The 20,906-nt window shown below is 48.7% G+C and overlaps 1 protein-coding gene across 1 annotated transcript in view; it reads left to right on the top strand.

Moving 5' to 3' along the window:
* Positions 1–4,561: 4,561 nt before the first annotated feature.
* hnf1a (HNF1 homeobox a) overlaps positions 4,562–20,906 on the top strand; it is a 272,346-nt gene continuing 256,001 nt past the window's right edge. Inside the window, exon 1 of the mRNA XM_038791553.1 lies at positions 4,562–4,690. The gene's annotated coding sequence lies outside the window, so the exon portion shown is untranslated. The remainder of the gene's footprint in view (positions 4,691–20,906) is intronic.

Raw genomic sequence — 20,906 nt, 5'->3', positions numbered from 1 at the left:
ATATCAAACAACTGGCTAATACTTGCCATCCCGTTTCACACATGAAGAGTGGCCACTTTGGAAAAAGACCCCAGTTCCTCTAGCATCTTCGGCAATGGATGTGCCTTCTCCCTGGTACTGTGTTCTCAAATCCCTCCTGCACCTTCACCATGACATTGGCATCCTTTCAACGCTAGTCAAAAACTGGTACGGCAAAGCAGTCACTCAGTATAGACACCTTTCAGCTTTCCCCCAATGGCAATGATAATCAGGCAGTTACTGTAATGGGGGCCAACTCACAAAGTCAGCTGGCCTAACCAGCGCTATGTATAGTGTTAACATTACTATTTGTGCTTCTATATGCTTATTCTTCTACTTTTTTACAAAATCCCGAATTCCTGCTTTATTATCTTGTCCTCCATCTATTAATCATAATGTACCATTAGTTTTTTTTTAAATTCATCCATGGGGTGTGGGCCTCACTGGCTGGACCAGCATTTATTGCCCATCCCTGAGGGTATTTAAGAGTCAACCACATTGCTGGGTCTGGAGTCACATGTAGGCCAGACCAGGTAAGGACGACGGATAACCTCCCCTAAAGGGCAGCATGGTAGCACAAGTGATTAGCACTGTGGCTTCACAGCACCAGGGTCCCAGGTTCGATTCCCTGCTGGGTCATTGTCTGTGCGGAGTCTGCACGTTCTCCCCGTGTCTGCGTGGGTTTCCTCCTACAGTCCACAGACGTGCAGGTTAGGTGGATTGGCCATGATAAATTGCCCTTTGAGACCAAAAAAGGTTAGGAGGGGTTATGGGGATAGAGTGGAAGTGAGGGCTTAAGTGGGTCGGTGCAGACTCGATGGGCCGAATGGCCTCCTTCTGCACTGTATGTTCTAAAGGCCATTAGTGAACCAGATGGGTTTTCCCGACAATCGACAATGGTTTCATGGTCATCATTAGACTTTTAATTACAGATTTTTATCGAATTCAAATTTCACCAGTGGTGGGATTCAAACCCGGGTCCCCTGGGTCTCTGAATTACTAGCCCAGTGACAATACCACTATACCACTGTCTCCCCTGTAGGTGAACCTAAACAACCTACACATCCTTGATACACCCTAATTCACTCGTCTTTCAAAAATTATCAACTATTTTAATAAAGAATTATGAATGTTCCCATAGACCCACATCAACTCGTAAGATATTCAAGAGTTCATGAATCTTCTTTGAAGAGAAGTACTTTCCGGCATCTAACCTGATTGATTTGTTATATATTTTATAGGCATGTTATAGTATAACATGCTAAATTCCTATTCTACCAAAGTGACTACATTTCAGAATTCTATTTCATTGGCATTTAGTTTGAGACGTGCTGTGTTTATGAAGGGTGCAATATTCTTTCTTTCTTCAAAGTCTCTCGTCGTAGCACCATTATTCATTTTAAAATAAGCTTATCAAAATTTATGTCATCCAATCCTTTCTTGATTTTTAAAAACTCAGATACATCTTGAACAGATAATTTCTGGCGGTAAAATATAGATATACATATTCCCCTATCCATGCTTAGTCTTTGTGACCAGCCTATGCGGGCAGGTCGAAGGTGTTGCATAAATGACTTGAGTGTTGAAAGCAATTTTAGCTGGTGAGATTTGCAGATGGGCGATGCAGAAAGGATAGATTATCCAGTTGACAGTTTGTAAAGTGCTTCAGACCTGTTACTGCACACGGCAAACAAATGTCAAATTAAATTTAACAATGCCAAATGTAAAACATTGCACATGGGGGGGGATTTGCTTTTTGAGCATACAATGAATTAACATCATATGGGATTCAGGGTGGGCTGGGTAGATGGATACAGAACTGGCTTGGTTATAGAAGACAGAGTAACGATGAAGGGAATTTTGCTGAATGGAGATCTGTAGCTAGTGGTGTTCTGGAGGTATCAGTGGAATCTCTGTTGTTTATAGTATATATAAATGATCTGGAAGAAAATGTAGGTGGTCTGATTAGTAAGCTTGCGGATGACACGAAGATCGGTGGAGTTCTGATAGTGCCGAGGATTGTCAGAGGATACAACAGGATATAGATATATTGGAGACTTGGCACAGAAATGGCAGATGGAGTTTAATCTGGACAAATGCAAGGTGATGCATTTTGGAGGATCAAATCTAGGAATGAATTATACTGTAAATGGCAGAACCCTTAGGAACAGTAACATAAACAGGGATCTAGGCGTGCAGGTCCACAGTTCCCTAAACATGGCAACACAGATGGCCAAGGTGATTAAGAAGGCATCTGGCATGCATACATTCACCAGTCAGAGCATTGAGTACAAGATTTGGGAAATCATGCTGCGGCAAATACAACCTTGGTTAGACCACATTTGGGGTATTGCGTGCAGTTCTGGTCACCACTTTTTTTTAAATTTAGATTGCCCAATTATTTTTTCCAATTAAGGGGCAATTTAGCGTGGCCAATCCACCTACTCTGCACATTTTTGAGTTGTGGGGGCGAGACCCACGCAGACACGGGGAGAATGTGCAAACTCCACACAGACAGTGACCCAGAGCCGGGATTGAACCTGGGACCTCAGCGCCGTGAGGCGGTTGTGCTAACCACTAGGCCACCGTGCTGCTCCCTGGTCACCACTTTATCAGAAGGATGTGGAAGCTTTGGAGAGAGTGTGAAGAAGGTTCAACAGGGTGTTTCCTGGTCTCGAGGGTGTTGGCTATGAGGAGAGGTTGAATAAACTAGGGTTCTTTTCACTGGAAAGATGGAGGCTGAGGGGGAAACCTGATACAGATCTACAAAATGATGAGAGGCACAGACAGGGTGGACAGTCAGAGGTTTTTTTTACAAGGGTGGAAGTGTCAATTACAAGGGGGCACAGATCCAAGGTGAAAGGAGGAAAGTTTAAGGGAGATGTGCAGGGTAGGTTTTTCAAGCAGAGAGTGGTGGATGTCTGGTACGCGCTGCCAGAGGATATGGTGGAAGCAGCCACAGTAGCAACATGTAAGAGGCATCTGGATGGATAAATGAAAAATGAAGAAATAGAGGGATACGGACCGAGTAAGGGCAGAGGTTTTTTTTAAAGTTAGGGCATCATGGTCGGCACAGATTTGGAGGGCCGAAGGGCCTGTTCCTGTGCTGTACCTTTCTTTGTTCTTTGTAACACAAGGAGATTTATAATGCAATATATCAGTAATCATAGACTTATTATTTTCAATATTAAGATAATGTGGTCAAGCCATGAAAACGCTCATAAAATTCTGGGATATAAAAGCCTCGCAATCTTTGTATTTCATTGGTTATAAAATGCTTTGGGACATCCAGAGGTGGTGAAAGCTGCTACATAAATGCAATTTCTTCCACCGGGTCGCACTGGTGAGTTGGCACCGGCCACCTGGCACTGGCCTCACCCGCACTGGCCATCCCAACACTCCCTCCCTGACCATGCGCCTGGCACTGCCGCCGCTCAGCACCATTCTGTCTCCAGGCCCACTCATGTGCAGCAATGCCGCCCAAACCGGACTCCCCAATACTTCCCATTCCCCATATTCCCCATCCCACCAATACACCCCAACTCCCTCATACTCTCCATTCCCCCCATACTGCCCATTCCCACCATATTCCCCACCAAACCCCTCTCCCCACCCCTCTGATGAATGACGTGTGCAGCTCACGATTCCCCCTCTCTTTCCCCGCAGGAGACGTTGGCCCAAAACAGACGGGAGAGGGCACGGATGAGTGGTGGGGTGCCTGACATCAGAGTCCACACCCCCTACGAGGTTGCGGGGTGGCCGAGGACAGAAAAGTTACCGATGTAGAGGTTGGCGTACAGCACAGAGGTAAAGTTCCACTGGCCCCCATCCAGCTAACCAGTCACACGTGAGCTTTTAATACCATGCAGAATGACCCGTCCCTCTCACTGACCACATGTCCATTCTCCTGCAGGATTCTCATCCGACAGTGTCGGCCCATCCGGGGTGCCCCTCCCCCGCCATGAGAACACCTCGGAGGGTGCTCTAAGGAGACCACCGTGTTCACGGCACAGCTGTCAGCCCCATCCTCCACCAGTGCAGAGACGCACACGTTTGCCTGAGAGAGCAGACAGCGCTTTGCTACAATGTTTCATCTGATAGGTGACACTTCCAGTAATGCGGTATCCCCACTGCATCCACACAGTGAGCATCAGCCTAGATTATATACTCAAGTCTCTGAAGCGGGAAATAAAAACAGAATATGCTGGAAATACCCAGTGTTCGAGCAGTACTCGGCAACAACATTTCTAGCCTTTAACCTGACTTGGAGGCAAAAGTGCGACCAGCTGAGCCATAACTAATTGCATTAACAGGGAGCGAGGACAAATGCAGAAGATGTCTGTCCCTATTATGGTAGTCTGCGATCTGTTTGACGTGAGTCATGTACTCTGGTAATTGGACAGAAATGTCATTTTGCAATAATTTCAGTTTGGATAATGCCTGTATGAAAAATAAAACTGTAAAAACAGGGAAAATACCTCCTTTGAACAAGCATTGTACACCACAATGCATTGCACAGTGATAGGGAGAGCATCTCTGCACAGCTGAACAATTACTTTTTATTGTATGTATGCATGTGCAGCTGCAAGTTGTACAATCTGGCACTGAGGGGCGGCTGATGCTGGAAGACGAACAAAGAGGGTGTTCAGGCATGAAGGTGACGTAGGTGTGGGTAAGCATTTCAGTGGCAGGAGAGGACCTGAAGTAGGTGTGGAAAGGGGCAGTGTTGTGCGGGTGGAAGTAAGTAGTCTTTGTGATGAAGACGATGCAGTGATGTGAAGTTCAACTCAGGATTGAACGTGTTTAGCCGAATGAGAAAATGTCAATTTTTTTATTGGCGATATCTACCCCTCCCTGGATGATTGGGGTTTATAAACCTAGGAAAAATATATTGGGCAGGATTCTCTGTTCTTGAGACTAAGTATTGACGCCAGGACAGGATTTGTGGACTTTTAAAAATCCACCAAACTGGCACTGAGCCTGGACCAATTCAGCCACTGTAGAGGGGCCGGTGCCACGTGGGCGACAACCGATTCCAATGAGAAATGGTGCTGGATTTTCCAGATCCATGATTGATACTCGGGAGGCTGATAAGCTGCAGCCGCATATACTTCACTCCCCACACACACCATCCCAGCCAACAAGATGGCACTGGTTGCGCTGGAGCATGCCCATCCCATTGATGGGTTGGCTGGGGCCAGAGGGAACCTAAGGGGATGCCTAGGGGGAACACCCATATGACTTGTGGCTCTAAGTTCACAGTGGGGAGTCAGCAGCGTCTGCAGATTCAAGGCTGCCTTGCCGGCTGCGGCAATGGTGTTCCGTGTCTGTCCACCCCGACCCCACAGCCCACCTCCTGGCCACCACCCGCTACTATGCCGGCCCTTGCAGAAGCTACCCGACCAGCAGCACAACTGACAGAAAACTATGGTGATGCTGGGCACTTTCAAGGGACCCTGGAGCTGTGAAGCAATTGTGCTAACCACTATGCTACCATGGGTTTCATATTTCTGGACCATTGGGATCTCTCCAGGGCAGGTGGGACCTGTACAAGAAGGATGGGTTGCATCTAAACTGGAGGGGGACTACTATCCTGGCCGGGAGGTTTGCTAGAGTCACTCGGGAGAATTTAAACTAGCATGGGGGTGGTTAGAGCGTTAGCTTAGAAGGTGTAATGACTGAAGGGGAAATAGAGAACAAAAATAAGAAAACAACATCACCCTCAGGCGGAGCAAAAAAGGTGACAAGTGTGAGAAGGGAGGTGGTCAACGCAGGGCTGAGGGTATTGCATCTAAATACGCGCTATCTGCAGAACAAGGTAAATGAGCTCGTTGTGCACATTGAAATTGGCTGGTACGATATTGTGGGCAACACCGAGACGTAGCTGCAAAGGGATGAGGGCTGGAATCTAAATATCCAAGTATATGTGTCCTATTAAAAGGGCAGGCAGATGGGCAAAGGGGACAGGGTTGCATTATTAGTAAGGAATGACGTTAAATTGATAGCAAGGAGCGACACAGGATCAGAAGGCATAGAATCTCTGTGAGTAGAGTTGAGGAATCGCAAGGGTAAAAAGACCCTGATGGGAGTTATGTACAGGCCCCTTAGTAGTAGTCAGGATGTGGGGCAGAAAATAAATCAAGAGATAGAAAAGGCACTTAAAAAAGGCAATATCACAGTAATCATGGGGGACTTCAACATGCAGGTGGACTGGTAAAAGCAGGTTGGTGGTAGATCCAAAGAAAAGGAATGTGTGGAATGTCTAAGAGATGTTCTTTTGGAGCAGTTTGTGACAGAGCCTACTGGGGAACAGGCAATTCTGGATTTGATGATGTGTAATGAGGCAGATTTGATTAGGGAGCGTAAGATGTAGGAATCCTTAGGGAACAGTAACGACAATATGATCAAAGATAGGAAGAGTTTTTTTCAATATATAAAAGGTAAGAGAGAGGCAAAAATTGAAATTGGACCACTGGATAAATGTGGCTGGAGAAGTAATAATAGGAAACAAAGAAATGGCAGAGGAACTGAACAGTTACTTTGCATCAGTCTTCACGGTGGAAGACACCAGTGGAATGCCAGAGCTCCAGGAGAATCAGGGGACAGAGCTGAGTGCAGTGGCCATCACTAAGGAGAAGGTTCTGGGGAAACTAAAAGGTCTAAAGGTCGATAAATCACCTGGACCGGATGGACTACACCCCATGGTTCTAAAAGAGATGGCTGGGGAGATTGTGGAGGCATTGATGGTGATCTTTCAGGAATCACTAGAGGCAGGAAGGGTCCCAGAGGGCTGGAAAGTGGCTACTGCAACACCACTGCTTAAGAAGGGAGAGAGGCAGAAGACGGGAAATTATAGGCCGGCTAGCCTGACTTCAGTCATTGGTAAGATTTTAGAGTCTGTTATTAAAGATGAGATTGCGGAGTACTTGGAAGTGCATGGCAAAACAGGACTGAGTCAGCACGGCTTCATCAAGGGGAGGACAAATATGTTAGAGTTCTGTGAGGAGGTGACAAGGAAGATAGACAAAGCAGAACTAGTGGACGTGATTTATTTAGATTTCCAGAAGTCCTTTGACAAGGTGCCGCATAGGAGACTGTTAAATAAGTTAAAAGCCCATGGTGTTAAGGGTAAGATCCTGGCATGGATAGAGGATTGGCTGAATGACAGAAGGCAGAGAGTGGGGATAAAGGGGTCTTTTTCAGGATGGCAGCCAGTGACTAGTGGTGTGCCTCAGGGGTCTGTGCTGGGACCACAACTTTTCACAAAATACATTAATGATCTGGAAGAAGGAACTGAAGGTACTGTTGCTAAGTTTGTAAATGATACAAAGATCTGTAGAGGGTCAGATAGTATTGAGGAATCAGGCGGGCTGCAGAGGGACTGTGACAGGCTAGGAGAGTGGGCAATGAAGTGGCAGATGGAATACAATGTGGAAAAGTGTGAGGTTATGCACTTTGGAAGGAGGAATAGAGGCATAGACTATTGAAAAATGAAATGAAAATGAAAATGAAAATGGCTTATTGTCACGGGTAGGCTTCAATAAAGTTACTGTGAAAAGCCCCTAGTCGCCACATTCCGGCGCCTGTTCGGGGAGGCTGGTACGGGAATCGAACCGTGCTGCTGGCCTGCTTTAAAAGCCAGCGATTTAGCCCAGTGAGCTAAACCAGCCCCTATTATCTAAACTATTATCTATAACTATTTTCTATATCTATAACTATTTTCTAGATATCTATAACTATTTTCTAAATGGGGAAATGCTAAGGAAATCCTTGTTCAAGATTGGCCCTTAAATTGGGAAAAAAAAATAATTGGGTACACTAAATTTAAGGGGCAGCACGGTAGCATGGTGGTTAGCATAAATGCTTCACAGCTCCAGGGTCCCAGGTTCGATTCCCAGCTGGGTCACTGTGTGTGTGGAGTCTGCACGTCCTCCCCGTGTGTGCGTGGGTTTCCTCCGGGTGCTCCGGTTTCCTCCCACAGTCCAAAGATGTGTGGGTTAGGTGGATTGGCCATGCTAAATTGCCCATAGTGTCCTAAAAAGTAAGGTTAAGGGGGGGGGGGTTGTTGGGTTACGGGTATAGGGTGGATACGTGGGTTTGAGTAGGGTGATCATGGCTCGGCACAACATCGAGGGCCGAAGGGCCTGTTCTGTGCTGTACTGTTCTATGTTCTATGATTCTCTTAAGGTTAACGTGCAAGTTCAGTCAGCAGTTAGGAAGGCAAATGCAATGTTAGCATTCATGTCAAGAGGGCTAGAATACAAGACTAGGGATGTACTTCTGAGGCTGTATAAGACTCTGGTCAGACCTCGTTTGGAGTATTGTGAGCAGTTTTGGGCCCCGTATCTAAGGAAGGATGTGCTGGCCTTGGAAAGGGTCCAGAGGAGGGTCACAAGATTAATCCCTGGAATGAAGAGCTTGTTGTATGAGGAATGTTTGAGGGCTCTGGGTCTGTACTCGTTGGAGTTTAGAAGGATGAAGGGGGATCTTATTGAAACTTACAGGATACTGCGAGGCCTGGATAGAGTGGATGTGGAGAGGATGTTTCCACTTGTAGGAAAAACTAGAACCAGAGAACACAATCTCAGACTAAAGGGGCGATCCTTTAAAACAGAGATGAGGAGCAATTTATTCAGCCAGAGGGTAGTGAATCTGTGGAACTCTTTGCCGCAGAAGGGTGTGGAGGCCAAATCACTGAGTGTCTTTCAGACAGAGATAGATAGGTTCTTGATTAATCAGGGGATCAGGGGTTATGGGGAGAACGCCGGAGAATGGGGATGAGAAATATATCAGCCATGATTGAATGGCGGAGCAGACTTGATGGGCCGAGTGGCCGAATTCTGCTCCTATGTCTTACGGTCTTATGATCTTACAACACAACTTTGAAAAATCCTGGCGTAAAAGTATTCGTTCAATACCACTGACAAACTTGTGAGTGGAATACACAGCAATGTTATGCGCACACAGTTGCCAGGGACCCAGGTTCAATTTTGACATCTGTCTGACTGTCTGTGTGGTGTTTGCACATTCTCCCCGTGTCTGTGTGAGTTTCCTCTGAGTGATTCAGTTTCCTACCACAGTCCAAAGAAGTACAGGTTGGGTGGATTAGCCATGCTAAATTGTCTAAAGGTTAGGTGGTGTTATGGGGAAAGGGCAGGAGATTGGGCCTAGGTAGGATGCTCTTTCGGAGGGCTGGTGTAGACTCGATGGGCCGAATGACCTCCTTTTGCACTATAGGGATTCTATGATAACCCACTGGCTTTCCTCCCAGGAGTTAAAATTTACCCTTTTATATTAATACCACTTTTACTAGGAACCAGAATTAAACAGTACAAGCTTATTTCACTAGATTGCAAGATATCTACCAGATGGGAAGGCCATTCAACACGCCCAAAAAACACAGAGCAGCGATCAACCAAGTCAATGGAATGTTAAACTGCATAGTTCATCCATCAAAAATCATCACAAATTCCCCAGATTCCCCTCAATTGAATGCAGACGTTTCTTAAATGATTCCAGAGCTGTATCCTCAGCTACACTATCCAGGAATTCATTCCAAGTATTGAGCATATTTTGGGGATGAAGAACTTCCTGATATCAGTCCTCAATTTGCCTTTTACCAGTTTGAACCATTGACTCCTTGACTAACTTTCAATTTAGTTTTCAATCAATTTTGGAATATCCCATACCATATAGATTATACATGTCTCCATAATCGCCACTTTCCTGGTCACCCAGGTCATTGGCACAAGGGGAAGAAATTTAACGTCCAAGGGTCAGTGGGTTCAGGTGGGGGTCCAAAGCCCTGAAAAGTCCCCTTAGGTCAGGAGATTGAAATTTGCCGACTTGATGGCATAGTGGTAATGTTACTGGACTAGTAACCTAGAGGCCCAGGCTAATGATCTGGGGGACACGGGTTCAAATGCCACAATGGCGGCTGGTGTAATTTAAATTCAATTAATAAATAATTCTGGTTCACTAATGTCCTTTAGAGAGGGAAATCTGCCATCTTTACCTGGTCAAAGGCCATTGGCGCCGGTTTTGGCGCCAGTCGGCGTGGCGCCAACCACTCCGGCGCGGGCCTAGCCCCCAAAGGTGCGGAGAATTCCGCACCTTTGGAGAGCCCGACGCCGGAGTGGTTGGCGCCACTACGCCGGGACCCCCCGTCCCGCCGGATAGGGGAGAATCCCGGCCCTTGCTCTACAAATGCCTGCTGTCAGCCTTCATTGTAATATGGGAGCAACCTGTGCAGCCAAAGCATGGGCCTCTGGTGAGGAGCAATGGGAACAGCCACACCAACAACAGCACCAGCAGCTGTAGCAGCAGGAACAACAGTAGAATGTTTTCTTCCCCACCACCACATGCTACTCTACAGGACATGGGGGATGGACACCAAACTAAAATTCGAAGGAGGTGATACTCAGACAGGAGAAGTTTCCTTAACGTGACAACATTAAAAAGGGCAACAGTGCCTCAAGAGGCTCAGGCATTCGTGGCAGAATGTGTGGCTGACATCTGCAGCTTTCAGTAAACAACTCCTTTCTACGGACTCAAATGGGAACACATGGCCAGCAGCCACCAAGGCCACCACCGCTCTGAATTCCATCCCCTCCAGCTCCTTCCAGGGATCTATTGGTGGCATGTCCAGGATCTGACAATCTGTTGCCACGAGAGCATCTCCCAGGTGGCTGTGCCATGCTTTCCAAGGCAGCCCCTTATGACCACTTTGCCACAGATGAGCCCAGTCAAGCACGGTGGGCTCTGGAGTTTGTTGCAATGGCTGGGTTCCCACAGGTGTGGAGAGTCAATGATTGCACCTATCTGACAACCAATACACCTTCAGAATAGCCTGGAGTCTTCAGCAATCGCATGGAACTCCGCTCCTTCAATGTTCAGGAGGTTACCATGCATGTCTGTGCAAGGAGTTGCCATGATTCATTCACTCTGCAGCAGTTGCATCTCCCACAGATTTACGCTCCTCCACACAGCCTTAGTGTCTGCCTCATGGAAGACAAGAGTTATCCTCAGGACCTGACTATTAATTCCCGTAAGGATCCCGAGAGACACAATGGGAGACACATCACCAATAATACAACAAGCCATTGGGTTGCACAGCATGTATTTCAGTTGCTTCGACAGACCTGGGGACATCCTTCATTCAATCTGCTCTAAATAGGGTCTCCTGAAAGAATGGTTATGATTTGCCTTGTCTGCCGCAATATTGCGCTGCATTGAGGAGTGCAGCTTCAAGAAAAGGAAGGTGCAGAATGATCAGCATCCTTGAAGATGGAAGGCAGAGAGGAAGATGAGGATCCAGGAGTGGTCACAGTTCTTGCCGCCACTCACCTGCCTGTCAGAGAAGACTGACAGCCTCAGATAGGTGTGCTTTACCAAATCAGAGTGTGTGAGAGCATGTGATAGTGTCGACAGAAACTCTCCCCTACTCTCCAACCCGACACAACTCTTGCCAATAGTCAACAATTCAGTCACATTCAGACCACTTCCTCTTCACAAAACCTGTTCATTCCATTCGTCTGAGAACTACTATCCTGGGTGAATGGGCTGCAACAAAACAGAGACTGGGATAATGAGGAGTTTAGACAGCATGTTTCATTTGTTGAAATTAATATTAACATAACACCATAAACAGCCAAGTGAATCCCCCTGTGCATCTAATAAATCTTTCTCATCTGTTTTCTCTTATTCCTAAGTGATGAAACCCCTGTAACTTCAGCAAAGCTGGAGTCAGGCTGTTAATTCCCCTGCTCTGACAGACAAGATGCCCCTTGTAGTTGTCCCCTGGTCTTTTGGGCCCATGAGGGCCCTGTCAGAGTGGCCCACCTGCACATGCATGCGTGGGGACTGGGTCACTGGGGCATGAGGTTCTGCCTGAGGAAGGGTGGGCAAGGGATGAGAAATGGCTGAACCTTGAGAAACATCCCCACTGCAAGATGCTCTATTACAAAGAATCATAGAATTATAGAATTTTCAGTGCAGAAGGAGGCCATTCGGCCCATCGAGTCTGCACCAGCTCTTGGAAACAGCACCCTACTTAAGCCCACACCTCCATCCTATCCCCGTAGCCCAGCAACCCCATCTAACTTAAAGGCAATTTAGCATGGCCAATCCACCTAACCTGCACATCTTTGGGCGTGATTCTCCGCCCCCCACGCTGGGTGGGAGAATAGTGGGAGGGCCTCCCGACATTTTTCATGCCCTCCCGCTATTCTTCCCCCCCCCCACGCCCGACCCACGCCGCGAATCGCCGTTCGCCGTTTTTTACGCCGAGTGGCGATTCTCCGAGGCCGATGGGCCGAGCGGCCGGGCCTTCACGCCCGTTTCAACATGGCAGCAAACACACCTGCTCGCTGCCGTCGTGAAACGGGCGGCAGATGCCCGTTTGGGGCATCTGGGGGCCCAATTGGCACGGCAGTACCACGGCCGTGCCAAGGGGGGCATAGGCCCACGATCGGTGGGCACCGATCGCGGGCCGTGCGTCCATAACGGATGCACTCTTTTCCCTCCGCCGCCCCGCAAGATCAAGCCGCCACGTCTTGCGGGGTGGCTGAGGGAAAAGACGCCAATTGCGCATGCGCGGGTTGGAGTTGTCCAACCTGCACATGCGCGGCTGACGTCATTGGCCACGTCAGCCGGCGTGACGCTTGACGTGCCTCTAGAGAACATCAAGAACTAGAGGGCACAGATTCAAAATAAAAGGCAAAAGGAGTAGAAGGGTTGAGGGTGGTTGGGAGTCTGGAATGAGTTTCCCAAAAGGATGGTGAATGCGGATTCAAATGAAGTATTCAAAAGAGAATTGGATTGTTATCTGAAATAATTAATGTCCAAGGTTACGGGGATAAGGCAAAGGAAGGGAACTAGGTAGAATGTTCTTTCAGAGAGACAGCACATATTTGAAGGGCTGAATGGCCTCCTTCTGTTCAGTAAAGATTCAGTAGGCAGAATTCTCTCACCATTTGACTGCATCAACTTGGGCAGGTAAAGCATTGTGCTGACTGCCGTCTCCACTGCTGGCTTTTCCCGCCGTATTTTTTGACATTTGATCAGGAATATCCTGGAGGGAGGTCAGACCACTTCACATTGCTGGAGTGGATTCACCTTGGCTTTCGACAGATAGGGATGCCTTTATTAAAGGACGCACAATGTCAAAAAGATACAAATAGGAAAAAGGAACCCACCCCCCCATCTCCACAGGACCCTCACCACCACAGAATCTCCCCCCTGTCCCCACAACAGAGGCCCCCCGCATTGCCAACCCACCACAAAACCCCATACCCACGGTGAGCTTCCCATCCTCACCACAGAATTCCCATCCCCATCACAGAATTCCCATCCCACCATGGAATCCTCACCCCCACCATGGAATCGCCACCCCCACCATGGAATTCCCATCCCCATCACAGAATTCCCATCCCCTCCATGGAATTCCCATCCCCATTACAGAATTCCCGTCCCCACCATGGAATCCCCATCCCCTTCATTGAATCCCCATCCCCACCACAGAATTCTCGTCCCCTCTGTCCTAATATGCACCAGTATATCATGGTGCAGACACACACTGATGGACACACACAGGGACCAATCACAAGGTTGATCACAACTCCGTGTGATCACGACGGCTTCATTTGCCAAATAGACGCTCAGGTCCAGTTTGCAGCCTCCCATTTGCCAGCTACGGATGCACGACTGATGCAAATTCGCCGCGAGACAGCGGCTGATCCACTTCTGCAGTGGGTGATGCGTCTAATGTCAGACGGATGGCTCAAGGGCCAATGGCCGCAATTTTACAACGTCCGCGATGACCTGGCGGTTGTCGACGGGGTGCTCCTGAAATTGGATCGCATCATCGTCCCACAAAGCATGCGCCAGCTGGTGTTGGAGAAACTCCATGAAGGGCACTTTGGGATCGAGAAGTACCGCCGCAGGGCCAGAGAAGCCATTTACTGGCCGAGCATCAATGATGACATCGCCAATGTGGTGCTCAACTGCTCTACCTGCCAGCGTTTTCAGCCTGCCCAACCACTGGAGACCCTGATGCCCCATGAGCTCGTCACATCGCCTTGGACCAAAGTGGGCATCGACTTGTTCCATGCATTGGGCAGGGACTACGTCATTATCATCGGCTACTTCTCCAGTTACCCGGATGTCATCAGGCTGCACGACCTCACATCCTCGGCTGTGATCAGGGCGTGTAAGGAGACATTTCCCCAACATGGCATTCCGCTGACGGTCATGTCAGACAACGGCCCCTGTTTCGCGAACCAGGAATGGGACGGCTTTGCCCGACACTACAACTTCGAGCACGTTACGTCCAGTCCCCTATACCCCCAATCCAATGGGAAGGTGGGAAAGGGGGTCCACATCGTAAAGCGGCTCCTCAGCAAGGCCGCTGACGCCGGCTCAGATTTCCATCTTGCTCTGCTGGCCTATTGCTCTGCCCCGCTCTCCACCGGCCAGTCGCCTGCTCAGCTGCGACTGCATCTCCACAATCGGTGGGGCTGTCCGTTCCACAAGCCCAAAATCGGCAGCAAGTCGCTGGGGTCCGCCCGCCGTGCGACCGTCCCCCTCCTCTGATATTCCTACTTCCACCTGTTGTACTAGATCAGCTGTGTGGTGAGCACTAGATAGTGTCCCAGGAGCCTCTTCGCTTAAGTGCCCAATGAGGTGTGTCTCTGGGATGGTGGAGGGTGTTGGATATAGCTGTCATCCTCAAACTCGAGCTCCATGGTGGGCTGGGCTGAGGGCTGCCATCCAAGCTGCTCTTGTCGTCACTGCTTCACTCCCAGGGGGTCTCTGGGTGTGGCACTGGCTGGGGGCGGGAGCACGGGGGGGGGGGGGGTGAAGTGTGGGTGATGGGGGTGAGGGTGGTGGTGAAAGTGATGTGGGGTGGTGTGAGGCTGAAGGTGGGAATGGGAGTGTGGGTGGTGTGGGGCTGAGGGCCGTGGTAGGGTGAGGGTGGTGGGGGTTGAGGGTGGTGGTGGGGAGTGTGGGTGGGTGGGGGTACTTGATAAATGTTTCATGGGAAACCATAACTCAGGAGGATCTCACTTTCTCACCCTGGGCCGAACTCCACTCCGGCAACCTCCCTTTCCTATGGCCGCCGACCACGACCAGGGCCCTCCACTCTGCCACGGTCAGGGGCCACAGGTCCAGCAGTTCCCCACCGGTCTTCACCTGCTGCCGGCAGTTGTGGCCGGCCTTCTCCTTTGGGGGGGGGGGGGGTGGAGCAAACAATAAATGACAGGGGAGCACGGGCTGCACGGTAGCATTGTGGATAGCACAATTGCTTCACAGCTCCAGGGTCCCAGGTTCGATTCCGGCTGGGTCGCTGTCTGCGCGGAGTCTGCACATCCTCCCTGTGTTTGCGTGGGTTTCCTCTGGGTGCCCGGGTTTCCTTCCACAGTCCAAAGATGTGCAGGTTAGGTGGATTGGCCATGATAAATTGCCCTTAGTGTCCAAAATTGCCCTTAGTGTTGGGTGGGGTTACTTGGTTATGGGGATAGGGTGGAGGAGTTGACCTTGGGTAGGGTGCTCTTTCCAAGAGCCGGTGCAGACTCGATGGGCCGAATGGCCTCCTTCTGCACTGTAAATTCTATGACAGTGTTAGACAGTCCGACACATGTAGCCCAAAGGGTGGGTAGCTGGTGGTCTCAGTAGCCAGGGCTCCCGGTCATGGCCGCCGATATGGGTGCCGACATGCCAGGCAGGGTGGGGGGTTCAGCCGCACTCCAGGTTGGGGGAATGGGATTACTTGTGTGTGGGATGGGGGTTAGTCCCAGGGGCACAGTGCTGCCGACTAACCCTGGCCGCCTTGTGGAGGTCGTGCAGTTTTTTCCGGCACTGGGGCCGGTGGCTGGTGGTGAACACTGCCTCTGCCACCTGCACCCAGGTACGGCAAATGGCAGTGGCTGGCAGTCTCCTTCCAAGGTACAGGGTCATCCGCCTCTCCTCCACCGCATCCTGGAGGGTCTCCAGATTGGCATCTGTGAATCGTGGGGCTGCTCTCCTTGCTGCCATCTTGTTGGCTGGGCTGATGTGTGTGGGGAATGAAGTTTGTTTCTGTGGCTGCAGCTTGTCAGCCTCCTGAGTGTCAATCACAAAACTGGCGAATTTGGCACCGTTTCTCATTGGAAGCGACTGTGTTCCATGTGGCGCTGGTGCTAGCCCCTCAGCAGTAGCTGAATCGGCCCACGTGCGACACCAATTTTGCTGTTGTGGAACTCCATGGATTCTGCGTCAGCGTCAACACTTAGGGTGGGATTCTCCGGCCACGACCGCCTGGCGACCAGAGAATCCCGCCTGAGGTCAATGGACTTCTCCATTGTCAGCGTCTCACCCGTGGCAATCTTGCGGCAGGCAGGGTGGAGGAATCCAGCCCTTAGTCACAGAAACGGAGAATCCCGTCCCTTGATTCCACACACACAGACTTAGGGGCATTAAATCCTGTTGAAGCAAAGTGAGGCTCTTAAAATAATTTGATGAAAAATGATCAGCAGTCCTGGCTGGGTTTACATCTGGATCTTCGCCTTCCTTGGTTGTTTAAAAATATCCTTCCACGGGATGTGGCATCACTGGCCAGACCAGCATTTATTACCCATCCCTAATTGACCATGAGAAAGTGGTGGTGACCTGCTTTTCAAACCACTACAATCCATGTGGTGTAGGTGTACACACTGTGCTGTTAGGGAGTTAGTTCCAGGATTTTGACCAGGTTGTGGTGTTCCCATGGATCTGCTACCCTTGTCTTTCTAGGGGGGTTGAGGGTTTGGAAGGTGCTGCCTAATTAGCTTTGGCGTGTTCCTGTAGTAACTCTTATAGATGAAACACACTGCTGCTACTGTCCGTCAACGGTGAAGTGAGTGAATGTTTGTGGTGGGGTGTCAATCACGTGGGCTGCTTTGTACTCGATAGTATTGACCTGCTTGAGTGTTGTTGGAGCTGCCCTCATCCAGGCAAGTGGAGAGTATTCCATCACACACCTGACTTGTACCTTGTACATTGTGGACATGCTTTGAGGGGTCAGGAGGTGAGATACTCGCTGCGGGAATCTTAGCCTCTGACCTGCTCTTGTAGCCATGTATTTACATGGCTGGTCCAGTTAGATTTGTGGACAACAGTAACCTCCAGGACGTAAAAAAAAAAATTCCAATTAAGGGGAAATTTAGCGTGACCAATCCACCTACCCTGCACACCTTTGGGTTGTGGGGGGGGAGACACACAGAGACACGGAAGAATGTGCAAACCACATGAACAGGGAGCCGGGTCTGGGATGGAATCTGGGTCCTTGCTGCTGTGAGGCAGCAGTGCTAACCACTGTGCCACTGTGCTGCCCAACACTCCCACTTCTGCCTTGTTATGGAAGGAAGGTCATTGGTGGAGATAGTGTGCAATGTCAGGGGTGAGGATTCACTGGCAGTAACAGGTGCTGCTACATACATATAACTGAAAGGCAACTCTCTGAAATGAATTCACTTTCACCCCACCCCATCCAGAGTCTCCAAATATCACTGTAAGCTCCAGTCTCCTCTCCTCTTTGAACATGTGGCATTGCAAACTGAATCCACACTGTCTCGCCCGAGGCTCTCGGTATTGGATTCTTCGGCCGCACTCGCCACAAGATGGTCACGGTCGGGGCGGGGACCATGTAAAGGTCCGTTGACCTTGGACCTGAATTTCCGGTTGGCGGGTGGGCGCAGCCAAAGAATCCCCCCCGCTTTGCTTTTTTTAAAATTACTTATTTTTAGTCTTTTTAAAATATTTTTATTAAGACATTTATAATTTTAACCATTTTCAAGAGAAAGAGAAAAAAAAATAAAGTGAAAAACACCTACCCAACCAGGAACCAATCCCAGCCAACATGGCTGACATACACAATTCCCCCAATCCCAATTTCCCACTAACCATTTCCCACTTTATCTTAAAAACTATTTTGATGGGGTGTGGATGTCACAAGCAAGGCCAGAATTTATTGCCCATCCCTAATTGCCCTTGAATTGAGTGGTTTGCCCGGGAAGTTGTGAGTCGACCACATTGCGATGGATCTGGAAGCACATAGGCCAGGCCAGGTCAGGTCAGGCCAGGTGAACAGGTTTCCTTCATGAAGGACATCACTGAACCAGGTGGCTATTTATGATAATGATGGTTTCATGGCCACCATGATTTGTGGCTCGCTTTCAATTCCAGATTTTATGAATTGAATGCAAATTCTACCAGTGGCCATCGGTGGGATAGTGCCATGGTTTCATTATGTGCTTGTGAGTTTCCTCCTTCTTCACAGTGCCAAGACATCCTGGACAAAGTTACAAATTACATTCCTTGGCTATGAGCTTGATATTAGATTGGACTGGGTTCTTGCCACTTGTACCGAGTTACAGTGAAAAGTATTGTTCTGCATACAGTTCCGACAGATGATTCCGTACATGAAAAGAAAATACATCGGGCAAACATAAAATACACAATGTAAATACATAGACACAGGCATTAGGTGAAGCATACAGGAGTGTAGTACCACGCAGTAGAGTAGATGTGTGAAGAGATCAGATCAGTCCATTAGATAATCTTTTAGGAGTCTGGTAAAAGAGGGGCAGAAGCTGTTTTTGAATCTGTTAGTGCATGTTCACAGACTTTTGTATCTCCTGCCCATGGAAGAAGTTGGAAGAATGAATAACCCCGGTGGGAGGGGTTGTTGATTATGCTGCCCACTTTCCCAAGGCAGCGGGAGGTGTAGATGGAGTCAATGGATGGGAGATGGGTTAGTGTGGTGGACTGAACTGTGTTTCTTATGGTTTTGGGCCGAGCAGTTGCCATACCAGGCTGCAATGCAGCCAGATAGGATGCTTTCTATGGTGCATCTGTAAAAGTTGGTAAGGGTTAATGTGGACATGCCGAATGTCCTTAGTCTCCTGAGGAAGTATAGGCGCTGTTGTGCTTTCTTAGTGGTAGTGTCGACGTGGGTGGACCAGGATAGATTGTTGGTGATGTGCACACCTAGGAATTTGAAGCTGTCAACCATCTGAACCTCAGCCCCATTGGTGCAGACAGAGGTGTGTATGATATTTTGCTTCATGAATTCAATGACCAGCTCCTTAGTTTTGCTCACATTGAGGGAGAGATTGTTGTCGCTACACCACTCCACTAGGTTCTCTGACTCATCGTTGTTTGAGATCCAACCCACTACGGTCGTGTCATCGGCAAACTTGTAGATGGAATTTGAGCCAAATGTTGCCTCACAGTCAGGCGTGTATAGAGAGTATAGTAAGGGGCTGCATACTCGGCCTTGCGGGGCCCTGGTATTGAGGACTATCGTGGAGGAAGTGTTGTTGTTTATCCTTACTGATTGTGGTCTATGGGTCAGAAAGTCGAGGATTGCAGAGTGAGGAGCCAAGTCCTAAAGGTAGAGTGGGGGTAGATCTTGACTTTGTACTATTATGTACAACATGTTAAAGAAGCAGTTCAATAGCCCGTATTACACCTTTACCAATTTCTACTTCCATTTACTTTAATCGGCTGAGTTGTGAAACGTTCTTTTACCCGATTTACACAATGGCACAAAGTTGAGATCCACCCAACATCTTCTGGCATCATAAAAACTGGACTATATTTAATTGAAGGCCAAAAACTAAATTAATTTATTTCAGATCAGTAGGCAGTAATTAAAATGTGGAAGGTTCTTTCTCACTAGTCACATTAGGTGTAAAAACTGTATCATGTATAAATTTATTAACATAATTGAGACCCTTCATTTACATTCCTGTTTCTTATTCTTACAGCATCAGAATAGCATAATGAGCTAACAAGATCGGAGGGCTGGATTCTCCGACCCTGCGGCTATGTCTTGCAGGATCCGTCTGGTCTTACGAGCAGAAAGTCGGCGCCGCTCTCGCACCAATTCTCCATCCGGTGGGTGGCTAGCAGCCACGCAGCCCCTGGCTTTACCTGCAGGTATCGCCGCAGAATGGCCAGTCGGTGGCCGCACATTCACACACAGATGTGGAAATGATCTCAAGGCTGCTTATACATGAGGGACCACTGCCTTTCAGGAAAGTGATGATGATGTTCGAGGACAAGCAACACTCACTTTCTCACTCTCTAGTTCTTTGCACAGCTACAGTCAGTACAGATAATGAGGGAGACACAGCCCCCAAATATATTTTGTCACGGGTTATCTCCTTTCTCCTCATATCTTTCCAACAGTCCCTATAGCATGGTCCAACTCATTACAAATTGATGATACTTAGAACTTAGACTCATAGATTCATAGAGTTTTAAAGCACAGAAAGAGCACTTCGGCCCATCGTGTCTGCAACAGCCATCAGGCACCTCTCTATTCTAACCTCATTTTCCAGCACTTGCTACGTCACCTTGTATGCTCGGGTGTTTCATGTGCTCATCTAAATACTTCTTAAATGTTGTGAGGGCTCCCTCTCTACCATGGGGAGGCAGTAGCATAGTGGTATTGTCGCTGGATGAATAATTTGCAGACCCGGAGTAATGCTCTGGGGACACGGGTTTGAATCCAACCACGTCAGATGGTGAAATTTGAATGCAATAAAAATCTGGGATTGGATTCTCCGCCGGCAGGATGTTCTGTTTTGCCGGCAGCCCGATGGCGTGGGGCTCCCCCACAATGGGAAACCCCATTGACCAGCCGGCGTAACAGAGCATCCCGCCGGCGGGGTGAAACAGAAATGTGGCGCGGTGGGGCGGAGAATCCAGCCCCTGGAATTAAAAGTCTAATGATGTTGTCATAAAAACAAAACCCATCTGGTTCATTAATGTTCTTTAATGTCTGGTTAATTAATGTTCTTACTTGGACTGGCCTACATGTGACTCCAGATCCACAGCAATGTGGTTGACTCTGAAATGCCCTC

The sequence above is a fragment of the Scyliorhinus canicula genome, chromosome 1 (genome assembly GCF_902713615.1).
Source record: "Scyliorhinus canicula chromosome 1, sScyCan1.1, whole genome shotgun sequence".
Taxonomy (NCBI): Eukaryota; Metazoa; Chordata; class Chondrichthyes; order Carcharhiniformes; family Scyliorhinidae; genus Scyliorhinus; species Scyliorhinus canicula.
This window is presented reverse-complemented; position numbering and strand designations above follow the sequence as displayed.